The sequence below is a fragment of the Panthera tigris genome, chromosome A1 (genome assembly GCF_018350195.1).
Source record: "Panthera tigris isolate Pti1 chromosome A1, P.tigris_Pti1_mat1.1, whole genome shotgun sequence".
NCBI classification, from domain to species: domain Eukaryota; kingdom Metazoa; phylum Chordata; class Mammalia; order Carnivora; family Felidae; genus Panthera; species Panthera tigris.
The window spans coordinates 80,305,669-80,322,191 of NC_056660.1; the positions used below are offsets into that span (position 1 = coordinate 80,305,669).

The 16,523-nt window shown below is 49.5% G+C and overlaps 1 long non-coding RNA gene across 1 annotated transcript; it reads right to left on the minus strand.

The window, feature by feature from the left end:
- Window positions 1-2,898: 2,898 nt before the first annotated feature.
- On the minus strand, window positions 2,899-16,093 carry LOC122237181. The gene is made up of 3 exons (XR_006215414.1): window positions 16,016-16,093; window positions 9,793-9,901; window positions 2,899-4,957 (listed from the first exon to the last, which is right to left on the minus strand). It is a non-coding gene; the product is annotated as an uncharacterized LOC122237181 (long non-coding RNA).
- Window positions 16,094-16,523: the final 430 nt, after the last annotated feature.

The following is a 16,523-nucleotide window of genomic DNA, read 5'->3' on the forward strand; positions in this document are numbered from 1 at the left end:
TTTGCAAGAGCTTGTTATCTCTGCTCCCCGGCTGTGCTCTCAATGAGCAGCCCGTCTGAAGTGTGTCTTAACGGCTGGCTTTATGCACCAGGCACAAGATCCAAGAGGCTGATACAAGTACAAGAACACGTGGCTTGTGACAGCAAACCGGAACCTTCTCCTAAGTAGGAGAGGGTCATTAGGCGTCCCAGTGAGGAGTTAGGTTCAGGCCACGGGAATCGTCCTGCCTCCAGGCCACGCTGGAGGGACAGCAGGGCCGCTGTGGGGCTCACGCTTTTCTGTGTCGTGCACATCCACGCGGCGGCTTGGATGTCATGGGCTTTGTCCCTGTTCGTATCCAGATACCATTTGCTGCTACCGCTTTACCGTCCGGGCTGTAACGTGCAGCTGCGTGGCAAGTTGAGGGCCGGATATCGGGAAATGGTAGCAGTGATAATAGGTAGGAAGGTAGGGATCCATGTTACCAGAAGCATTTGTGGTGAGCTGAGAATCTGGCCAAGGCACGTGTGGTCACGAGAGTGGACACTACTCTCTTCCACTTGCCTATTTCTGTCCCCATCCAAGCACTGTTATTTCAGCAGCAAGGGTTCTCACACGGGGAGGGAAGAACGTGGGGCCATCCCGTCTGTGCTGCATGAACTTGTGTGCTGTGCTGTCACCGTGCCAGCAGCTTCCCGAGATGAGACCCCCCCCCTCGTGATCCTTCCTCTGGGACGGAAGGTGTAAAGCCCCCAGGCACGGTGGGGCTGTGCATTTCAGAAGTGGACATCCTGCTGAAACCAGCGTGGCTTAGCGCCCACAGGGTCGCCCATCGGGGCCGGCTGCACACGTGGACTCCCGCCAGCGAGGTGTTGGCTACTGAGGACCTGCCACGAGTGATCTCCCCACAGTGGCCTCATCGCCTCTGTCCCAAGTGGCACTCTGACCCCCCACCTTCTAGTTATGGAAACTTCACAGATGGGGGTGAAGGAAAAGGAACTCACACAAGAAGCATTTTCCCTCGTGTGAAAGATTGTGCTTATTTTCTGCCTGGTTCTGAGCTTAGAGGGAAGTTCCTCAGCCCCCTTGTTCAGGGAGCCATTTGCCAGTGTCCTGGGCGCCCTGACAGTGAGATGCTTACGCTATATCACATCTTATACCTAACATTTATACACAGCATTTAATAGTAGCATGATATAAAATAGTATATAATTCATATAGTATACTTATTATATATAATTCATATGCATAGTAGAGAATTATAATTTTAGGCGGTATTTGTCCTCAAGTCTTAAAATGGCAGATAACGGCTACAAATTAAGTGGCACATATCCTGGAGGAGCGCTAGTTCCCCCCTTGACGGGGCCAGGGTGGTGCACAGCTAATGACTTGGGAAGGTAATAGAGCAGACCAGCACCCCGCTCCAGCACAGCACCAGCTGTGTCCAGCACCCAGAGCAGAGGGGCTGCCTCTAGGACCTGTTTTACCCTGACAGAGACTGAAACATTCACAAACATCTGAACAGTGGTGCTGGGGACAGTGGAGCCGAATGACCTCGGTCCAGGCAGTGGGGAGGAGCAGTGCGGGAGTGGTGGGGGGACCCCTGCCCCCGCCTGCCCCCACTCCGCAGCCTCTGGCAGTCACTGCTCCACGTGGCTTCCTGCTGTTTGCCTCTTCCAGAACGTCTGATGAGAGAATGTACAGCGCTGTAGCCTTTCAAGACTGGCTTCTTCAACTTAGCAAATGAATTAAAGATTTATCCATTGGCAGCATGAATCAATACATTTGTTCCTTTCTGTGGCTACTGTGAACATTCATATACTATGTGTGTGTGTGTGTGCTTAGGTGCGTGTGTGCATGTATGTGCGCGCATGTTTGCATGTGTATGTACATGTGTGCATGTGTGCGCACAGGTGCGTGTGTGCATGTGTATGCATGCATGTACATGCGTATGTACATGTGTGAGCATGCATGTGTACATGTGTGCATTTGTTTGTGTGTTCGTGCACATACATGTGCATGCACGCATATGTACACATGTGCATGCATGTGTGTGCACATGTGTGCATGCATGCATGTGTGTGCACACACGTGTGTATATGTGTGTGTGTGCGTGCATGTGTGTGTGACCGAGTCCGAGCTCCTTCCACCCTCCCCACGACAGGCCAGGACATGGCGAGGCAGGATGTTGAGGTAAGGAAAACGACTGGATTCGGAAAGCCAGCAAACCGAGGAGATGGCGGATGGTTGTCCTAAAGAACCATCTCTCCTGGGCAAGAAATTCTAGCCTCTTTTATGTTGCCAAAAGGGGGAAGCAGGAGAAGGTTGGAGTCAAAAGTACTGATGTCTGTAGACATCTGAGGAAGGTCCAGTAACTTCTTGTCCCCAGTCAGTTGATCTTTAGGTATGGAATCTGGTCATGCTATTCCTCTAAATCTTAAACATAGCATGGTCCTTTCTGTACGTACTTCCGTATCTCCTCCGGTGAGGCACGTTTTGGGCAAAAAGCAGTTTTTGCAAATCTTAGCAATAAGCCAACCCCCCTGGATGTTGACATGCCTACGTGCAGGGCAAGGCAAAAGTTTCTAAGCTACAGGTCACAGCAGCAAGGGAAATAGAACCAGCGTGGAGACAGACATGCTAAGTGTTTTTCCCATTATGTGTGTGAGTGAACATAAAAGTTTTAAATTCAGTGGGGCAAATCCCCAGGAGTAGGACTTCTGGGTCACGTGGTACATATATGTTTAACTCCCCAGGAAATCACCAAACTGTCTCGGAAAGTGACTGGACATGTTCCTATCAGCCATGAATGAGAATTTGTTTCTCTGCACCCTTGCCAGTATTGTGAGTTTTAACATTTTTATTCATTTGTTTTTATTTTAATCATTCTAATTGGTGAATAGTGATTGGTATCTCATTGAGTTTGAATTTTCATTTCCTTAGTGACTAATGCTGTTGAGTATCTTTTCATAAGCTTATCTGCCATTGATACATCTTCTTCGGTGAAGTAGCTGATCAGATCTTTTGTCTGGTTTTTATTGGGGTGTTTGTTTTTTTATCGTTGACTTTTAAATATTCTTTATATATTTTGGGTAGAAGACCTTTATCAGATATGGATTTATGAACATTTCTATCCGGCCCATAGCTTGTATTTTCACTGTCTTGACAGTGTTTTTCACAAAAGATAAGTGTTTGCTTTGATAAAGTACAACTTACCAACTTTATATTTTTTAATGGATCGTGCTTTTGGTGTCATATCTAAAAACACATCACCAAATCCGAGGTCAAGTAGGCTTTCTTCAAGAAGTATGATCGAGTTAACATTTTACATTTAGGCATATGATCTGCTTTGAGGTAGTTTTGGATAAGGTGTGAAGTGTGGGTCAAGGTTGATTTACTCACTTACATAGGGTTGTCCTGTATTTCCAGCAACATTTTTTACTCTATCTTTTCCTCCATCAAGTCAGTGTTGTCACCTTGCCCCAAATCAGTTGGCTATGTTTTTGTGGATCTGTTGTGAACTCCATCCTGGTCTGCTGGTTTATGCCCAGACATTAGATGCTATCACGTTTGCCATACCATGAATTTGGGCAATTTCTCGTCGGAATTCTCTTGGCTATTCTAGTCCCTTTGTCTTTGAACATACATTTTGGAATCAACTGGTTAATACCTATAGAAAACCTCGTTGAGATTTCGATGTAGATTATAGATCCAGTTGGAGAGAGCTGACATCCTAGCAACAATGGGCCGTGTTCCATGAACAGTCCATCTTTCCATTTATACATCCCTCCCTTGGTTTCTTTCATTGGCATGTTCATAGTAGAGACACCTGCACATAGTCTGTTACATTTACACCTAGGTACTTCGGTTTGGTGTTAAGGAGTATTGGTTTTTTAAAAGTTCAAATTCTAATGATTTGTGGCTCAAGAGCTCAGCTGAGCTGAGAGAGCTGAGCTGCCAGATGTCAGAGCAGCTGATTAAGAAAACAAGCCATGTGGTAAGGACAGTGTTAAGCCTTCCACCCTCTGGTTCAGTAGTGTGAGCAGGAGACCAAACCGGAGAGCACGGTGGCTCTCTCAGTCTGTTTGCACCCATGGAATGGCGCCGGCTGGGGTCAGATGGACTAGGGCAGACGTGGGGTGATCTCACTGCTGAAGGGGCCCCAAAGAGAGGGGTCCGTGGTTTTATGGACCTGGGGGCTTGGTGGGGAGCAGGGGAGGGCTGGGAGAGGAAAGCAGTGACCACTGAGTCAGAACAGTGTCTTCAAGATTCCTCCTGACCCCTCAGTAAGGAGGGGCACCTGAGGAAGAGACCCCCAAATTGGGGCGCCTGGTTGGAAGGTAGATACACATAGGAGCACAGCTGGCCAGGGGGCCTGAGTCCTTGAAGCAACTCCCCTTAGAGCCCATGATGCGTGGACTGCGCCTCAAGTCCGGTGCAGGGAGACCACCTCCCCTGTGCAGTGTGCTGGATGGAGCCTTTGCAACTGCCTGTGGCTTGCTGAGAGATTATACACAGGAGTTCGGCCAGGCACCGGACTCTTCCACTGGCACATAGGAGTACAGGTTGGCTTTTGTGCTTTGTATGGTATCTCGTGAAATTCTTTAACTCGTGTATTAGTTCTGGGAGCCTTTTTGAAGATTTGGGGTCTTTTTCCTGCATAGATAATTGTGCCGTCCGCAATTAAGAACAATTTTATCTCATCCTTTCCAGTCTGTAGGTCCTTTCTTTCTTTCTCTTGTCCTGTTGTGCAGAACTTCCAGTGTGATGTTAAGTAGGAGAGGTAATCATGGACATACTTCCCGTGTTCCCAAACTCAGGGGAAGAATTCACGGCCTCATCGTCAGCGTGGCGTTAGCTGTGGGGTCATCGAAGACTCATGCCCTTTATCAGATTAAGGGGCTCACTTCTGTTGCTTCTTTGCTGAGGATTTAGATCACGAATGGATGCTGAGTTTTGTTAAAAGCTTTTTCTGCACCTGTTGAGATAATCACACGGTTTTTATTTTTTTGTTCTATTTATACGGGGAATTACGTAGATGAGTTGTCAGATGTTGAACTGGCCTTGTGTTTCTGGAATGAACCCGAGCTAGTTGCGTTGTGTTGGCCTCATTACATGTCACTGGGTTCTATTTACTAACTTTTCTACTTTTTTCCATCTGTGTTTCTGTTTTCCTCTTTTTCTGTATCCTCTTACGTTAAGTGAGCATTTTTTATGAGTCTGTTGAGTAATTTCCCTGGAGCTTAAAATATGCATTTCAGGGTTCGTCCCACTCTTGAGGACATTTGTGCCCATTTCAGTGGCGTATAAGACCCTTACAACAGTGGATTGCCAGCCCCCCGCCTATTCCTGTGCGACGTTTGGAGTATCCTCTTTCTTTACGTATCCTATAAACATCCGAGGCATTGCCACTGTTTTTTTTCTTTAAACCGGGGATTAACTAAATTTTTCGTTAGACCAGGTAATAACTATGGTGGGTGTTACAGGCTCTGTGTTGTCTGTGCAGCTAGTCAGCTGAAATCGGGCGTAGCTGATGTGGGAATGCACACGTTTCACTGTTTTCTGGTAAAACTTCACTCACACAAGCAGGTGGTGGGTAAGGTTTGACCAACAGGGTGTCATTCTCCAGCCCTGCTTTAGATGGCTACCTTTCTGAGAAAGTGAAAAATGAATTGAAACGCACCATTATAGTATTGTTTCCAGTGTCTTTTCACTCCCTTGTGCAGATTCAAGTGTTAGGGTCATCCAATCCTTCTAACCGGAGAATGTCCCTTAGCATTTTTTTCCCTGTCAAATACGTCTACTGACGAATCAAATTCCCAGCTTCTGTTTTTTCCTAAGAAAGTCTTTATTTCTCCTTCATTTTTGAATTCTATTTTCTCTGGAATTCAGAGTCCACAGTTTTTCTTCTTTCAGCAGTTTAGAGGTGTGACTTCATCGTCTCCTGGTTCCCTTGGCTTCTGGGTCCTTGTCTTTGTGATGGGCCCCGGTCCTCTGCCTCCCACCTTTGCCATTCTTTGTTGTTGTTTTCAACAGTTTCACGCGACACCCTAGGTGGATTGTTTGTTCTGATCCTACTCGGTATTCTTGGAGCTGACTGGATCTGTGGTTTGGTGCCTGCCATTAATTTTGGAGCATTCGTGAGCAATCTTCCTTCAAACATTTCTTCTGCTTGTTCTCTCTTCTTCTCCTTTGCTGTTGCAATTGTGCATGTTCTGAACGTTTGCCACGGACCCGCAGTGCTTGGATATGCTGCTCTGGGTTTTTCTTCCTTCTCTACACTTGTTCTCTTTGCATTTCAACTTTGGTAATTTCTGTTGACCTGCCTTCCAGTTCACTGACTCTTTTACGCCTGCATCAAATCTGCTGATGAGGCTTCAAGATACTTCTTCATCCCATTACAGTGGGGTTTTAAAATTTCTAGCATTTCTGTGTGGTTTTTTCCTTAAACTTCCATCTCTCTGCTGGAATTCCCATCTGATCTTTTATGTGACCCACTTTTTCTGTTAAAGTCTTTAACATACTAATTATAGTTATTTTAAATCCCCTGGCAGATAGTTCAACAACTGTCTCGTAGCTCAGTCTGGTTCCAAGGATTGTCCTCCATTGGGAATGTGTTGGTGTTCCTGGCTTTTTTGTTTGTTTGTTTTTAATGCCTTGTCATGTTTTCTTGGGAGCTGTGCATGTTGTGTAGATGAGCAGAGTGAGAGAAATAGTATCCATGCCTGGGGGTGGGTGTGTCCGTCTTCTTCCTGAATCTGCAGCGTGAGGTTTGCAGCCCCTGGGTGGGAGTTGGGGGTGTGTGGGGTTTATCACTGCAGTAGCTCGCTCCATGGGAGCAGGCTTTAACACCTGCAGAGATCCCTTGGGGGGAGGTGGGGCGTGGGGGGAGCAGGGTGAGTCTGTGTTTTCAGTCTTCCCTCGACACGGTACCCCCCGCCCCGGGAGGGTGTCTTTCAGGCGCCTTCCCCTCCCCGTCCCTCTCCCAGCAGGACTCTCTTGGGATTTTTCTGCCTTTTGTTAGCCGAGCTCCTTAGCCCCTTAGCCTGCCGCTGGTGGTGGGTGGGGGGTGTGGTTTCTGTCCTTCTGATGGAGGCTCATTCCTAGGCTTGCACCCTTCCCCTGGGTCTTGGGGGTGTGGCTCTCTCAGTTCCCTGCCTCCCCTCTGTAACAGTTGTGGACTCAGAGCTTAAATTTAATACCCAGGAGTAGGCCGGGGTTTTGTTTTGTTCTGTTCTGTTTTCCTGCCTCTCCCCCCTCAGTCCCCTGCTCCGTGGTCACCACCCCACCAGTGGACCACAGTTTGTCCTCCGGTGGAGATGGGGGGGCCACGGTTTGTCCTATGGCGGAGATGGGGGGCCACGGTTTGTCCTACGGCAGAGATGAGGGGGGGTCTGGGGGGGTTTCATGACCTTGCTCCGCACTGGTTGCTGTTTCTCCCCCCAGGTCTTCACCACAAGGCCTGGGTCTTGGGCTCTTTCTGCTCTTTTCCACGAGCATTTGGTAGGTTGGTAGAGAAAGGACCTGCAAGGTCATGCAGGCTCCCCGAATTTCTGCAGCCCCAGGGGCTCACGCTGGGCCTCCGCCAACCCTCAGCCATTACCAGTTGTGCCGTCTTGTCTCTATTTTAGGTGACCCGCGTCTGCGTCTCCCTGCAGCACTGTGTTGCAGAGGCTGAGCCCACTGTTGGCTCTGCGACCTCAGCTCTCTGACAGGTCCGGGCCAAGTCGTGGATTTGGAGTCAGGCTGCTTCTTTCTCCCTGTAAGGATGGGAGCAACATTCCTTCCAAGGCAGCCCGTGCTGGGGTGGAAGCGGGAAGCCTGCAGGACCCAAGGGGGCCCAGCGCACACGGGAGCGGGGATGTCTGCATCCCAGGGCTGTCGGCCTTGGCTGCGTGCTGGTCTCACCCAGGACACGAGGCTCAGCCTCGGGTTGCACAGAGCTTTCCCCGCGGCTCCAAGCACAGCCAAGGCGGCAACCAGCTGTCTGGTCCTTTGGGAACCTGTTGCTTGTGGTCAGCCCACTGTCTCCACGCTGGTGAGTGTGTCTTCCTCCGTAAGATCCTGTTCTGAACTGATGACGGTAGCTGTTCCTTTCATCTATCCAGTAAAGTAGAAACACCAACGGTCTCTTTATTCCTTTTCCTAACAATGTGTGCCAAAAATGACTCCAACAAGGGGCACCTGGGGGGCTTAGGTGGTTAAGCATCTGACTCTCGGTTTCGGCTCAGGTCATGATGTCACGGTTTCATGAGTTTCAAGCCCCACATCGGGCTCTGTGCTGATGGTGCAGAGCCTGCTTGGGATCCCCTCTCTCTCCCTGTCTCTCTGAACCTTCCCTGCTCACGCTGTCTCTGTCTCTCTCTAAATAAATAAATAAAATTTAAAAAAATGAAATAAAATGGCTCCAACAAGACAAAAAAAACAGTTTTGAGTTCTCTCTTTGGCTGATGATGCTTTTTGAAGCTTGCCAGAGGGATTGCTAATTGGTATCTGGTGTTACTGTTTTCTGGAGACAGAAGTAAAAGTCAATCTCATATAGTCTAATCAATTTGGTGAAAAAACCCCAGATATATATTTTTTTTTTTTTTTCTGATTTCCCAATCCAATTACCCATGACAATTATTTTTCTTTCCATGAAGTTGCTATTTGGCATTGAACTCTGTCACTATCAAAAAAGCATTGTATTTGGCATTTGGTTTCCTTATGCCCATCTTAAGAGCCAGCTGCTTTAATTTCATCATTGCTCCCTAGACATAGGTTCCTTGAAACAGCTTCAACGAGCTCTCGTCTCTGAAGGAAATGGATGGATTCCATGAAACATAGTCACGTTTCAGGCAATACTGTCCTAACATCTACTGTCTCCTTCTGCTCCAGCTGGCACTCTGTTTGAGGTGTTTGGACATTCCAAAGGCGGATTAGCCGTTGTTCCTGGGCTTCCCTGGTTTTGCTCCTCTGCGCACATCTGACCAGGAACAAGGCCATCTTGCCTGACCCCGGACTGTCTTCGTGGTCTTGCACATTCTGATGGCGTATGTGACACCTCACGTATGAGCTTCTGAAACTTGTGCGTGCATCCGATTCTCCGGGGGTCTCTTAGATTGCAGAAGGAACAGGAGGCTGGGGGTGGCCTGGGTCATGCATCGTTTACTAGCTCCCAGGTGGCACCCGGGCTGCCGGTCCCTGGACCACACTTCGAACGTCCATGTGCTAAAGGAGCGAAGTAAAAGGTGCAAAACCCCATTTTACCAATTTCTGGAACTTCTTATCCTCCTAATTTTCCAAAAGTCCCGGCCCAGGTTTTAAAGGTTCAAATTACTAGAATATTCTTCCTGACCTTATCTTAGAGATCTCTCTGCACAGCATGAGGGCAGGAGCCCAGCCTCCGGGCCCAGAGCTGAGTGGGCATGCCTGGCGAGGCCCTGTGTTACGTGGAGGGCAAAGGAGGCAGCTGGCACTCACCCCTCCTTTCTCCTTCCTTCCGCTTTTCTCCCGGCCAAGCCCCTACTGCACCCCCCTCCCTCAAGCTGCAAAGCCCAGGCTCACTCACAGGAGCCAGGAAGATACCTGAGACCTTGCTGGAATGGCCTGACATTGGTGCGAGGTCATGCAGTACTGTCTGCAGATCCCTGACGGGGGGCGTCCCCAGTGCCACCTTGTGTGTTCTCAGCTGACTCCTCTTTCTGGGCCCCGTGTGGGGCTCTCTGGGTGCATCTTTTGGGAGGACCGGGCAGTGCTCCTGGATGCATCTGGATCTCACACAGAATTTAATGACCATTCACACACTAACAGTGATGCCCAGCGGGACCCTACCTCTCCGTCTCCCCGTGGCTGTCATGACGATCCCTCACATCCGAGAAAACCGTATCGTGTGCTTCATTAACTCCCTTCACCCTCCACGTACAGAGGCTCTGGATATTCACTGAAATGAGAAATCAGATCATATTATTCTTATCTCCTGTTTGATAGAACAGTCCAGAGAAAACTGACGTACACCTACTGACCTGGAGTGTTTTCTTCAATTTTTTTTCCAAAGCTATTTGTCATTTACTTGGTTTTGACAACTATGAGCATGAAGTCATCATCTGAAAACATTGTGACCCCCTAAGACAGTACTGTGGAAGGAACACCGTGTGCACATCCAGGCCAACTACCCTCTTCTTCGTTCAGCTGCACCCTCTGACTGTAGGAGAGTGGACGCACAATGCCGGGAGGATGGTGTTCATGGGCGACTCCAACGTGACCCTTTCTACTGGGAATTAGGATCACATGGGCCCCACAGATGCTAGTCACATGGGCCCGAAGAGCTATGACAAGTGTCTAAGTGAGGTTGCTCAGGACTTACTGGAGGGAGGGAATGAGCAAATGGGCTGGGGAAAGTTTGGAAGTTTTGAACAAGGCCAAGGCAGCTCAAGAATTCCATCCCTTTTGGGAGAGAAGTCTGTTTATTAGGAATGGGCATTACATTCTAATCAGGGAGATTAATTTGAGAGAGACAGAGACAGCACGAGTGGAAGGGGGCAGAGAGAGAGAGGGAGAGAGAGAATACCAAGCAGGTTCCACGGTGTCAGCACAGAGCCTGACATGGGGCTCAAACCCACCAAGCCATGAGATCGTGACCTGACCAAAAATCAAGAGTCAGAAGCTTAGCTGACTGAGCCACCCAGGCGCCCTGGCAAAGGATGTCTTGAGATGATTATGGTTCTCTGTGCTGTGTGCTACCAGCAGGCGTCTGTGCACGGACCCGTCTGTGCACAGGACTAACCCTCTGTGGCCATGGTGTCTCATGCCCCCCGCCCCATGCTGTAATTCCAGCCAGTGATATTTCATTTATGGCTGTCCTGTCTATGTCCACAGTGCGGTTGGCCCACGGTTCTCTTTTGTTGTTATATTTTTATGAGACTTCTCTGCAGGATAATGATTGACTAATGGTGTAGCCAGGCAGCTTTCCATCCACATATGCAGGATCTAAAAATCTCCTTTTTCTCATTCCCGCAGAACACACAGGCCCTTTTGCCTTTGTGAGCAGCAGGGCCAATTTGCTATTTCTTTCTTGGCATTTATACATTTCTTCCGGCTACTTCCTCCATGCGCCTGTGTGGTGGGCTTATTTGGCTTTGATAGGGTGGCCCCAGTGGATAGGAACTCCGCTACGTTTTTCGTTACAGCCTTGTTATTATCATTATTAGACTTAGCTATTGTAGCACATGGGTCATGTACTGAGTATGCATGGCTTTAAATAATGTGACGTTTTCCTGGGGCTAGTTTACATTAAATGCTAAGGAAGAATCTGATAATGACAAAGCAGACAGATGGGCTTCTGAAATCAATCCCACAAGAACTCAGTTCAGAGGCCCTCGCTCTTGGAGATACGGTGTGAGGACGTGATCCCTGGAGCTGTAGGGTTTGGGAAGAACTCACCTGTTAGCAGCTGCCCTGGCTTTTCCTCCCACTGACCTTACATAAAGATGGTGCCTTCCAGTTGAGGTTGCCAGAAATCATCTCTCTGGGCTGCCCACCTGAGAGTGAGGCAGTCCATGGCTGCAACCCCCCCAGTCACACAGGGCGGCGCTCATTAGGAGAGGGGGGGTGGCTCAGGAAGACCGCGTTTATGGAGCACCTGGTGTTGGAGAGGCGAGCAGATGCTGGGGAACAGCCAGCAAAGGACACCGTGTGCCCAGACGCTGCCGCGGCTCTGCCTGTGCCTGACCCGCCTCTCTGCCACCCGCTTCTGTGCGTGGACTACTTGGGGCTCTGCTGGGTCCAGGACGAAGTGGGGTCTCGCTTCCAGTTCACACATCCTATGGTGTGTGCATACTCAGTGAAAGCTTCATAACTCCCAGGTAGCTCACAATCCTTAACTGTCTGCTCCTTGAAGGCCTACCCGGGACCCTGTAGGAGACACCCAACCACATCCTGCTCTCACAATATCATTATTCACAGATGATGAAAGAAAAAAACAGATACATTGGCCTTTGTCAAAATTAAAAATTTTGTGCATCAAAGGACTCACTTTCACAGAGTGAAAAGGCAACCCACAGAATGGGAGAAAAGATCTGCAAATCATATATCTGATGAGGGGTTGATATTCAGCGTATGTGAAGAATTCCTATAATGCGGTAACAAAGAAAACCAACTCGGTTAAAAAATGGGCTAAGGACTTGCCTAGACATTTCTCCAGAGGAGACACGCACGTGGCCAGTAAGCACGCAAAAAACATGCTCGGTATCGCTTGTTATTAGGGAAATGCGAATTGAAACCACATGGGTACTGTGTCCCACCCGTGAAGGTGGCCGCTCTCAAAAACCCGAAAACAAGTGTTAGCGAGGGTTGTGTGCTGCTGTGAGAATCCAAAAAGGTACCGTCGCTGTGGAAAACAGTAGGACAGCTCCTCGGGAAAGTTAGCACAGACTTACCGTATGGTCCTGCAGTTTCACCACCGGCTGTTTACTGAAAATAGTGTAGTAGCAATCCCAGGTATTGAAACGCCCATGATCTCAGCAGCCAGAAGGTAGAAACAACCCAGACATCCATCAGCAGACGAATGAACCAGCAGGAGTGGGATGTGGTGTGTGCAGAGGGACGTTGTGCAGCCTTAAAAGGCAGGAGATCCTGACACCTGCTATAAGATGGATGAAACTCGAAGACGTAGGTGTGCTGAGCAAAATGAGCCAGACACAAAAGGCCAAAGACTGAGTCTGTGTATGTGAAGTAGTTAGAAATTCCCAGAGACAGAAAGCAGAACAGAGGTCACTGGGGTGGGGGAGGGGAGAGAGGCGTTACTGTTTTATGGGGATAGAGCTTCGGTTTGGGGAGATGAGAAAGTTCTGGACACAGACGGTGGGGGTGGCCACACAGCTCTGGGAATGTGCGGAATGCGTATTGCGCATACGAGTTGTGTATTTGGGGTGATGGCACGCCTTGGGTTATGTGCATTTTACTACTATAGAGAGTATTGTGTCCAAGGAACTGGTGCTGCTATTGGGAGTGCTGGCTCAAGATGTGACATCTGTATCTTTTTTTTTTTTAATTATTTTAAATGTTTATTTATTTTTGAGAGAGATGGAGTGTGAGCAGGGGAGGGGAAGAGAGAGAAGGAGACACAGAATCCGAAGCAGGCTCCAGGCTCTGAGCTGTCAGCACAGAGCCCGATGCAGGGCTCGAAGTCATGGACCGTGAGATCATGACCTGAGCCGAAGTCGGACGCTCAACCGACTGAGCCACCCAGGCGCCCCTGTGACATCTGTATCTTGCCAACACAGGGCTCTCTGTTGGGAGAGTGTGATTCATCTTGTTAGAAAAAAAAAAAAAGGAAAACACAGGGTAAAGAAGATTCTCATGTTATTTTGCTCAGATTTTGTTCTAAGATATTCTAAGGGTTGTCTCAGACCTAGGTTATTGCTTCGGGCATGGGAAATCCGGAACGCCGTGATAGGATCTCAGGTTGGGAGGACTCTTACGAGGTCACCATCTTGCCCCCGTCTGCAGCTGTCGTATCATGTAAATTATCCCGGGTGGGCAGTGGCCTGTTCTTCTTATGAAAAAGATCTCTCCATGTTCCATTTCAATTTCAAGCATTTCACTGGCACGAGAATGTTCTCTGTGGATACCCTCAGGCACTCTGTTCAGGAGAGCATCTGTGGAGTGCACACCGTGACAGTGCCTGGTCTCAGCATGACGGGGCCACCCGGATTTCCTGACGAGATCGCAGGGGAGTCCCCCAAACCAGCTTCCAGTCAAGGGTGTGGACAGAAGGTGAAGGCCACAGACCGCCTCTCTGCTGCCTCCTCCCCCACATGTGGCCCCGTGTCCTCCCTCACCTCACCCAGGCTCCAGGCACCGTTGCCATTCTGTGTTCTTTCGAGCCCTCCTGAGTCCTGGACATTTTCCCCCTGCCCCTTGTGCTGGCTACCTTGTCGGTGAACCTGTGTTCTACAAAGGCTTTGTGGAACGCACAAAGGGAATAAACGCCCATGGTACACAGCTATTAAAATGGAATTATGTACTGTTTTCTTCCACTGCCCCAAACCCCTTCCGGAATTTGCCAAATCGTTCGATTTCATCTTCTATTCTGGAAGTCCCTAATCACAGATGTTGATACTATGGCACGGTCACTTTTTGGTTAGGATGTACAGTGAACACAAGTCTAGACCTTAGGGAAGTCAAGTTGCTGGCGACTTGTCATCTGTCACTTGTAGGGTCACATTATTCTGTTATCTAGTCACTGGTCAGATAGAGAGGGGAATGGGTTGTTTGGGGAACACAGCAGTTTATCATCTTGGTTTGTGGTTGCTCCGTGCAGGGCTATTCCCTCTGACCCGTTGATCAGCTGGTTTAGAGGGTCCCACATGCACACCTTTGAGGCAGAGAGCAGAGGCGCTGTCCTGTACATGAGGAACCTCGGGCTTATGAGACCATCCCCCAGATAAGCAGCCTCAAACCCGCGTCTTTAACATCCCATTATTATAGAGCCAAGATGAGCAAAATCTCCTGTCTAAAATACGGTCAAGGGTACAGTATGGCATTCTATGGCGTGACGTGAGGCCCGGCCACCTGGGGAGGCCAGTGCTGCCTCCCCAGGCTTCTGAGCATGGCGTGCTTCTGGTTCTCCATTCCTCGTCCTGGCTGATCTGCCGGCTCTGGTGCCTGCCTGGAAGGAAACCCGGAGGGGTGGGTATTGATGTACAGATGAAGTCAAATGCCATTATAATATGCAGCCTATAGTCGAACTGTTTAATCTGCCTTTGTTATCTGTCACATTGCTCGATGATAGAAAGCAATTGCTTTACCGATCTATAAAGCTGGAGTTACTCCCTGGGTGATAATTGACCAGATTGGTATTTCTATTCATGGGTTTTTAAAAAGAAGGTAAAAGTGGGTTGTGTCCAAGTACAGCATTTGATTGTGTTAATAAATGTGATAATCAGGTTTGGATGTACAACCAAATGCCTCCCACGAGCAGTGCGGTCGCCCAGCCTGCTGGGTCCCTGTAACCATATAGAACCAGAGGCCATTGTCCCAAAATTGCTACATTTGTGGTACAGGATTGCTTCAACTGTGCCCACTGGAGTTATTTGTTCTAAAAACAAAGTTTTAAACGAAGAGTCCTATAAGAAAACAACATTCTGCTTCTTTTACCCCTTCCTTCCCTTCTTAAGAGAGTGTTCAGAATTTGGACGCCACGAGGCAGGAATCCCTCAAACCACAAAGAAGAGGCTCTCCAGTCTGGACTCCCGTGGTCCACCAGTCCAGGGCCAGCCTGCCCAGTTCTCAGCGGGGCAGCCGTGGAGGCCCGGCCCCCGGGAGGGTGAGCCCTGCTATCGCGCTCCGACCGGCTCCAGGGATGTTTGCTTGGCTCGTGGTACCCCTACCTTCTTCTCCGGGGCTCAGACGCACTGAAGGGCTGGGGACCGGCCTCGGGTGGAAGGACACCAGGCTCAGAGACAGGTGGGCCCGGGGTTAGATCCACCTCTGCCCCTCCTGAAGGCTCGCTCTCAGCCAAGCCCCCCATTCTGTCTTGGTCACGTCTCCTGATGTCTCCATCTGTGGAAAGCAGCTAGCGTTTCCTGCCGTGGGGGTTTGCTGTGAGGCCACAGGGCAGCCCCGCAGAGCAGCCCCCCTCCAAATAGCCATAACGAGACCAAGACCGGTTATTCATATTTACAGTGTTGATTGCAACTGTCTTCCTTGGGTTTTGAATCTTGGAAGTCCAATGATCAAAGCAGAATACAACAACAACAACAAAAAAAAGAGGTGTATTATGTGGAAAGAGCAGGGCCAGGTCTTTGCCATTGACCTGGTGGGGTGGGCAAGTGACCCTGCGTGTGTGTGCCAAAGACCGGTCTTGAGTGTCGGGGAGCAGCTCCACACAGGGGCTGGTTTGCTCATTGGCGGGTGTCGTACCCCCGTCCTGGGGTGATGGTTGCTCGAGGACTTTGTCATGAAATGCAAGCATATGTGGAGATGCCCCTACAGCCACATAACACCTTCAGTGTAACCGGTGGGATAAGAGTCCTCCTTTTAACGAAACACTCACCTTCTGGGAGCCTGTTGGCCACACCGCTCAGGGGCTCCTGGCCGCCCTGCACCTGACGCTGGCTCCCGAGGGAGGAGGACGCTGGCTCCCGAGGGAGGAGGCTGCACGGCTTCGCAGGAGGTTCAGGGAATGGAGGGATCAGCGGCAGTAATGACCACCCTGGCTGTTCACTCTGCCCTCTTGGGTGGCCTCAGAGCTGCAGCAACACCCATGTGACCTCTGGGTTGGCTAGAAACGCTGTGGTCACAGCTTGTTCCGATCTGTTTTCAGGATCGTCTGGGAGAGCCAATGGTAAATGGGTGGTACAAGACCTTGAAGCCTCCAGCTTGACGCTTTCCCATTAGGCAGGGAGTGCAGAACGCTGGCCTTTGTGGCAATCTATCTTCCATCTCTGTTTCTGTGACTCCCATCACCATGGTATCTCAGATCCTGGCAGGCACGCAGCTAAAAACAGAACCCGGGGGTGGGGGGAGTGTGCCCTTCCTGACTTCGGATCGTGTGGAGTTCT